The sequence below is a fragment of the Pygoscelis adeliae genome, unplaced genomic scaffold, assembly GCF_000699105.1.
Source record: "Pygoscelis adeliae isolate BGI_AS28 unplaced genomic scaffold, ASM69910v1 Scaffold40, whole genome shotgun sequence".
NCBI lineage: Eukaryota > Metazoa > Chordata > Aves > Sphenisciformes > Spheniscidae > Pygoscelis > Pygoscelis adeliae.
The window spans coordinates 2,391,319-2,399,808 of record NW_008823953.1 but is presented as its reverse complement, the minus strand read 5'-3'; the positions used below and the strand labels follow the sequence as shown (position 1 = coordinate 2,399,808).

The 8,490-nt window shown below is 41.6% G+C and overlaps 1 protein-coding gene across 1 annotated transcript in view; it reads right to left on the bottom strand.

Moving 5' to 3' along the window:
- BLVRA (biliverdin reductase A) overlaps window positions 1-8,224 on the bottom strand; it is a 31,131-nt gene extending 22,907 nt beyond the window's left edge. The window contains exon 1 of the mRNA XM_009321571.1: window positions 8,128-8,224. The gene's annotated coding sequence lies outside the window, so the exon portion shown is untranslated. The remainder of the gene's footprint in view (window positions 1-8,127) is intronic.
- Between the last annotated feature and the right edge of the window lie 266 nt (window positions 8,225-8,490).

Sequence of the window (8,490 nt, the reverse complement as noted above, 5' to 3'; positions counted from 1 at the left end):
TGCAGTCACCATAAAGATACTGCTTACCATGGCTGGTGAAACCCTCTGCCTCCATCGCTAGCATGATGGCGAATTGTAACACCCGGGCCTGCCCCATACTCTCTTCAGAGCAAACAATATACACATAAATTGTAGCTGGTCAGACAAGTGTATTTTTTTTTAACTTTCTCTTCCCCTACCCCAGCAAAAATGTTTTCACCCTTCTAAAATAAATTGAGAAAGTTTTTTTAATAACTAGATTAAGATAACTTGGGAAGTAGACAAAGTTTTGCATAACGTTGTAATCTTAAAAATGATGCATGCAATGACTAACACCTCTGTCTCAGTCTACCACTCCTCAGTAGGGCCTGAAAAATGCAGTGGCTGCTCTCCATTCCCATTAAATTTTGGAAATCTACCAATGGTAGCAATTGCTTGAGAGTAGGAGAAAAATAGCTCTTGAACGAAGATTAACAATTGAGGTTACTCAAATCCCTCCTAACTTTAGAGCTCAGTATTTTTCATGTGATTGGGCATCTCAACACTCAAGAATGGTACAGGCCAGCCACTAGTCAGCTCTCTCATAAAGAGAGAGTCTGCAAATCAATGTGATTTAGCAGTCAAGTAGTCCGGACATGCTACTCATCTGTTAAAATTGTCCCAAGAAACTGAAAACACCTTTATCAAAGTATCAGCCACTAGAGGGGGCATTTGGTATCCTACTTAAATCATACTGATAAGAAAATTAATTTAAAAAAAATTAAAGAGGTTACAGGAATGCTGTAAAAGCATATTTCCCACAGTACTTCAACTGCACATTAGGTCCCCATGCAAAGTTTTAGGAAGAACAATGCTTTCTTTGTATATAACCAGACACATTGCAAAAGCAAACTCCATGTCTCCCCTTCCAATTCCTAGGTCTACCCCCATCAAACCCTACGATTTCTACAAGCAGAGAGGTAGTTTTATATGCCAAGAAGATGGCTAAATTACTCACTAGTTTTGATTTGCCAGTACAGTCAGACAGCTCTGAGCATGCCTAAACCTGAACCTTCAAGTGTGCCAACCTAGAGCCTGACACACTCAGGCTCATGCTCAGGCTTGACTAACAAGTAAAACAATGACCTACAAAATGGTTCCTATTTATAACTGTCTGCCTCTTTACAGATCCGCCATCACCAGATTTAGTGTTCCAAAAATTCTCCAAAAGGACCTAAGAAACAGCCATCAAGTTGGGTCCAACTGCAAGCAAAGCAGAAGATCCTACTTGGCTCAAGCCATTCCAACTACTACTAATATTAAAAACATGTCTAAAGAGAAACGAATACATATTGCAACTCCCAGATCAGGTATTCCCGTCTTGCACATGGATGTGTAATGAATACAGAACTCATTAAAAATGATAACCTGACTTGATGGTTGGGTCCACACAGTAACATTAGCTGGAGAAGGACACAGGATGGATTGTGCCAGTGTATTAGGGCCACTGTAGGTTCTACATACTTTGTTAAATCTCATTGGTTTGGGACCGGTGAAGCTGCTGGCAGTGCCTACAAAACTCATGACCCCCACCAAAATCTCGGTAAAAATAACTGTAATTGGTGAATAGGCTTTAAAAAAGCATTTACTCCTCATAATCTGCCTTCAAAGATGTGGAGTTTGAAGGTTTTAGTGAAGCTGAATGCCTGCTCAGAGGAATGTTTTAAATACACAACCTATTCAGAACCAGCATGACCATGTAATTAAGACAAAACAATGAAGTACCACTCTTTTAATTTCCTCTGCCAAATGGATCTACTTAACGTGAACCAGTATTTTATTTACAACTGTGGCTGAACAAACGGATATGTTCCATCAAAGGCAGGATCAGCACAACCGCCTAACTTTGCAACCGCTAAAACAGCTCCTGCAAAGGTTCAGGAGCAGACAATACTCAGTCCACCGGATTTCTTCCGCAATATTTTGGTGAAGTGATTTAACAGTTACTTGTATAAGATAAGAGCTCTGTCCCCTCCTCAAGTTCATGCCCCTAACTGCACCATCCCTTTAAGTGACCAAAGAGGTCACTGAGTTCTGAAAAGAAGAGAGTGGCTGTACTGAACCACCAACATCCTATGCTACCAATGGTAACATTAAAGGTATTTTAAAACGTAACAGCAATCCTGCTCATTACTTTATTCAGCCTTGCAACTTTTTAAAATCTCAGTCTAAATCCCTTCTTTCCTCCTTACCTTCTGCTAGCATAACTCAGCAAAGCATTTTGAGGTTCTGGGAAAGAAACTCACTGTGTAAGACTAATTTCTATTATTTAAGTCATTCAAATCTCAGGCATGACTGTGGCCTCTCCACAAACCGGGTTTCAGACAATTCATCTCTTTTTTTTATCATTAGAAATGGAAAACACAAGGCATCCTACGTTAGTATCATAAACACAAACACTACACATGGATATTTGTAAGTTGTCACTGTTTTATAGATGCCTGCCTTCGCTATCAGGCAATAAATCTCTGTTCTTCCCTCCCATGGTGAGACTTGTGCAGATAAAGGCTGCAGTGGAGCCTCAGCAGCTCAGAATACGTAACTGACAACTGTCTGCAATGATTTGTCCTCCGAGTCCACTTGGATCCATTGGCTTTGGTTAGGATTAAATTGAGTCAGAGAAAGAGCGTAACAGTGTGGCCAAACAATGGCTTGTGAGCCAGACTTACAGGTCACAAGCCATTTGACTCCACTTGTTTTCAGGCTGGATGGTTTTTCCTCCTGACCACACAGATTTTAGTTCTGCAGTCTGGAATAGGAAAGTTTATTCCAGATAGGTATATAAGCAAAAATAAGGTGATGTAGGAGCTGGAAATTAAAAATAATAATAATGAGCACACTGTAAAGGAATGTACTTTGAAATTCTTTTTGTTAGAATGACAGAATGGTTTGGGTTGGAAGGGACCTTTAAAGATCATCTAGTCCAACCCCCCTGCTGTGGGTGTGATGTTTCCCTTTTTCCAGTCACTGGGGGCTTTGCCCGATTGCCATGACTTTTCAAATATGATGGAGAGTGACTTGGCAACTGCATCAGTTCTCCCTGCTCATGATGATGCTCTTCATGAAAAGGGCCATCTCTGTCAGCATGACAGTATGAGATCCCAAAGGCAAAAGATGAAGAGTTGAAGCCTTATTTAGTAGTCATTTAACCAAAAGAAACTTAATCTCCAGGGTGATCAGCACCTTCATGCTTCCTTAGGAGCTGATAATGTTGCAGCATCTAGGATAGAACTTCCCCTCTCATGTTTTAGAAACAGGAACATTGTGTTTCTCATATTGCAGGACGTTTGATGCTGGGAAGGTACCAGCCAATTGATGGGAATGGTGGTAAGCTGCAGTGGACCAGCAGTTTTTCTGAAAGGTGCTCTTTCAACCTGAGTACATGAACATAAGAAAACTGCTGACCTTGCATTTGAAAAAAAAAAAAATGTATCATGCATTTCCCTGGTGCAAAATTAGGCCTTCTTCAGAGACAGCAGGGAATAAAGACTGTGTACTCCATCTCTGCCCTCCTGAGAAAGCAGCATCCTTTCCGGTGAAGTCTTAACAGAAAAATTGGGCTCAGAGCAGCCAGAGAATTGCATTGCCATATCCCCTGCTCAGAGGGCAAGAGGAGAAAGGATGTGAAGCTCTTCTCTCCCCTAAAACAGAGGACCAGCCGCCATCAATCCACTTTAAGCCCTGTTTATATTATCATAGAATACGGACATTTTTTATGGTTCTTTTGCTGTGTTTTCATTGTGTCTATACTGCAAATATTACTAGATCAGGCTGGTTGTCACCAGGACCTATCCAGGAAGGACTGGGTTGGAAACACCTGTCAGAATACTGTTATTTTCAAGCAGTAAGCAGAGTCAAGCAAATGACCTGTTGATTTTGAAAAGATTTATTCAACAGCCCTTAGTCTTAAGGCCTTGTTACAGATGCCAGGCATATAGGAACAGACAGTATGTCTTATCTTTCTAAATACTGGGCTAAGTGCAAGGATCGCTATTCCACTTTACTGTGCAAGTAAGTAAATGTAAAATAGATATCAAAATCAAAGGTTTGCTCAGCTGTTGCCATATGAGAAGATTACAAAGTCCAAATGAAAAACATGTTTCCCAGAGCAAACATTTCCAGCAGCCACCGGTACCGGTTATCCTGACTTCTGGATGAGGAACCTAAGACACCTAGGAGCTGTTTCTAACAGACTGCACTCCAGGCTACTCAGACCGCAAATTCAAGTACTCCATACTAATGTAAAAAACAGGCCTACTCCGTCTTACATTGGACACCAAGAATGAAAGCGGACAAAGCCTATGGTCACCTCCAATTCCAGAAGTGTACCACTCCATTTTATAGCCTCATCACTTAGCAGTGAATTGTCAACTGTACAGAATCCACCTTTATCCTTTCCTGCGAGTTCCTCACAGATTTTTGCCACTAGAGAATCATAGCTTTAGAAGAAGACAGAAGTCAGGAGTTAATTTACCTTCTCCATCCAAATTTTATGAATCTGATTTAATGGGGACAAAAAAATCTCAGTCCTTTATATATTTGTATCTGTCACCAAGACTAAACCTAGAGAGATCTATACAAACACGCTGATCCATGCTGATTCCAGTTGCACACAGTTGTGCTACCCCTGACAAAAATTAACAAATTACTCCAAAGACAAGTATGAGCAAGCCACCACGGTCTCTAAATTCATCACCAAATAACAGACTAACCAGTCTTCTGTTGCTAATCTGGGTCAGAGCCTGCAAAAGACAGTAAATACTGACTAAGGGCTGTTCTCCCTAGCAACAGAAAGGTTCACAAAGCTTTATAGCTTCTAGCATGGCGTTTCAGCTAGAATGACTGTGGTCTCAACATTTCCCCTCACATCCTGTACCACTTCTTTCTCTTATTTAGGGATTATTTAATAATTTCATATTCTTTCTGGCAGCTTTCCTCTCCTCTCATTCACGGAACAAAGGTAACAACAAGACAATAAAGATCCCTTTCTGCCCACACATTTCATTAAGAAGGAAAGCTAATAACCACAGTAACATTACTTGAGCCATGAGAACGGCTTGCTTTATTAGCCAGTGTAGTGCAGCCTTTAATTTATAATTTAGGATAGTTACTATAACAGGAATGCTAGTTGCCCCAAACAGGGTCTTTCTAACTGGTTTATAATGCTATACTGAGAAGAAAGAAGGAAAAAAAAAGGAGAAACTTCTTTTACGCTAACTGTTGAACTCCCTGTTAAAGTGGTAGATTGTGCTCATCTGGAACAACAGGATTAGCTAATGCATTTCATTATCTTTCCCACTCAGGTGTGCTTTCTGCAACGCTTTCTAATTAGCACAGTAGAGCTCTGCCTGGGTTGCAAACATTAGTCTAAGGAACACTTAAGTTCAGTTAAACAAAAAGCCAAAGCTCTTTTTGCTCAGTAGAGAAGAAACAGGTCAAATGTAGATTTATATTTTTATTACAGTTGCACTTATTTTATAAAGTTTCAAGATGTAAGCCCAACAGCTTGGCCTTACATGCATAAGAACACTTTCCATGGTTCAAGGCTAACTCCAGAGGAGATGGGACAGGCCCTCAGCAACCTTTGTTCTACTAAGTTACAACAGGACATGTATACATTCAGGTTTTGGGTTTTTTTACTGCAGGATTAAGCTGCTAAGTGCCTTGGCTTTCAGACTGTTTTTCTTCCCTAAACCCCATTCCCTCCCCTCTCAGTGAAGTAACTTTTTTGACGCCTCACTTGATAAAGTGCAGTACAAGCATAATGTAAGTTCTTTTACTGAGCATTACCCGCTAGCTTCAGAAAGATCTACGGTTGCCTGAAAATTAAAGGTGAATGAGTTGTCCCCGGTGCTGCATCTGTTGATGTTGCTGTACCACTGTCTCAAACACAGGAGCTCCTTCCCTGGAGAGTTACTCTCCCACTGCAAACACTGCTTTATCACGTCTATCCAAGCTCTTTCTGTTAGTTTCTCCACTTCTTTCCAGTTTTGGTTTATCTCCTGTTGCCTGACTGGTGCTTAACCAGCCAAGGATAGCAGCACAGACAGAGTTTCAACGGACCACGTCAGTGGTAATGAAAAACACCCACACCCGTACAGTACAATATCCTCTCTACAAGCCATATGAAACTGAGGTGACTTCAGAGTCATCATTAAAAAGCAAAAATGCCAATGTGCATTCCACTCCTGCATCTTACTGAAGTCCTGAAGTCGCAAGACGGGAAGTGATTCCAGTTTTAATTCAAAAACTGGTCAGCTGATTTATCCATTCATCTTCACTTGTGTCATGGTTTAACCCCAGCTGACAACTAAGCACCACACAGCCACTCGCTCACTCCCCCCCGGTGGGATGGGGGAGAGAATTGGAAGAGTAAAAGTGAGAAAACTCATGGGTTGAGATAAAGACAGCTTAATAAGTAAAGCAAAAGCCGCGCACGCAAACAAAGCAAAACAAGGAATTCATTCACTACTTCATTCCCATGGGCAGGCAGGTGTTCAGCCATCTCCAGGAGAGCAGGGCTCCATCACGCATAACGGTTACTTGGAAATGAGGACACTAAAAATAAGAAGTCAAAAACTACAGACTGATTGTCCTTTTTATCTATACAAAATAAGCATTGCCATTCCTTTAAGGATACCACAAACTATACTTCATTGACTTAAACTCCAGTTGCTCACAGTTACTCAATTCACTGTCTAAAGAAACTGTGAGAGTATTAGAAAAAAAGTTTGTTGACCATGTGCATGTAAACTCAAGAGGACAAGTCCAGAATCATCAGCCTTCCAGTATAAGGGAAGTTCCCTGATCCAATAGTAAGAATCATATCAATCCCAATAGTAAGAATCATATCAATCCTTAATATTTTACTATCAGTTATTGAATATCTTAAGTTGCATGCACATAGTTTTTAGTAAGCCTTTAACTAAAGCTTTCTTATATGTGCTGAAAATAATTTTAAGTATTTACCTATTGCTCTTTATTCTGTGAAGATTAAACTTCAAGTTGGATTTATATTATTGGAACAGATTTGTCTTTATTTTCCCGTTTATCGACACAAATGACAGAAAGATGCTCAAACACCATGTTATTGATTTTTGGCACAGTGTCATTCTGTGTTCACATCTGTAATCAGAGAACCAACAGCTGAACAACTATCCTCATTCCACAAAAATTAATTTGGCAAGCCAATGCAAGGAGTTTGATAAAAATGATTTCACACAAAATCAGTTCAATAAACTGTTGCCCTAATTAACACTAGCTTGGTTTTTTTGAACAACCTCCGACACAGAAGTTGAGCACGATGCCAGGAGAGTTATATGAAGGCTGAGCCTGCCTTTCCTCTGTGTGTAGACTGAGCCTTGATGCATGTTTTTTTTAAGACAGTTAGAGATTGGTGGCAGCTGTGACTAGCGCATAAAGTAATTATTAATAAAGCGTCAATGTGTTTTACACATGGATTCTGCACAATATCCGAGAACATAAGAATCACCTTTCTCCCACCAAAGGCCATCTGGAATACGGTCCCACCATGTTCCTTTACAAAAAGAAAATATTCTCATCTCCCCTTTCTTTACACATGGGTAAACTGAGGTACAACAAGGTTAATGGTCTGCTGTTTCAGAAGGGGTTATCAAACACCTGCAGTAAACATGGATTTTAATAGGATTTGGAGGAAGCTCAGCACTTCTTAAAAACAAGCCCAAAAGACACTTCGTAGGAGAGGTTTTAAATGATCTCTCCCACTCTCACCATGCGGTGCTCTGGCCACCCAATGATGCTACTTGGCTATTTTCACATCATTTACAAGCTAATACTCTGCTTCACTGCACCCTGGACATTCTTCCAAAGAAAGGGCTTTTCTCTTTTTTTCTTTCTCTTTGTGTCCCCCACCCCCACCCCCCGGAGTGCTGGCCTGTCCCCTCCAGTGTGGTGGGTGTCTGGAGCAGCTAGGACAACGTGACTTGCAGGACTCCCCCATTCCTTCACAACCGAGGGGGAAACGCTGGTGGCAAGCAATCTTGGGAGGGGTGGAGGGGGGGTCAGAAGACGAAAGCGGTGCTTCCAAATCCTAATTACAGTTAGCAGGGATTAAGTAATGTCACTAACCTCTTCAGCTCACAGAGGAGAAACGTGATCCTGTTTAATTCTCCTCCGCTCCCTGCAGCTCCTTCTTATACAACACTCTGCAGCTCCAGCATATCAATGCACCGCTCGCCCTGTTGCTAGCATTGCAGCAACACCCCCTCGGCCAGGAATCCAATAAGGACACTATAGGGGCGGGCTACAGCCGAAGCAGCTGCAGCAGCAGAAAGGCTGGTACAGGCACTGAACCGGGGAGCTTTCGCCTAGAAAACACCGAGAAAGCTGCACATGGCTAGCAAGGGGCTGACGCCTCCCCGGGGACCCCGGTTAAGCCCACGCAGCGGTCACCCCCAGCCAGGCGCTACCCAGAGCCCAGTCATGCAATGG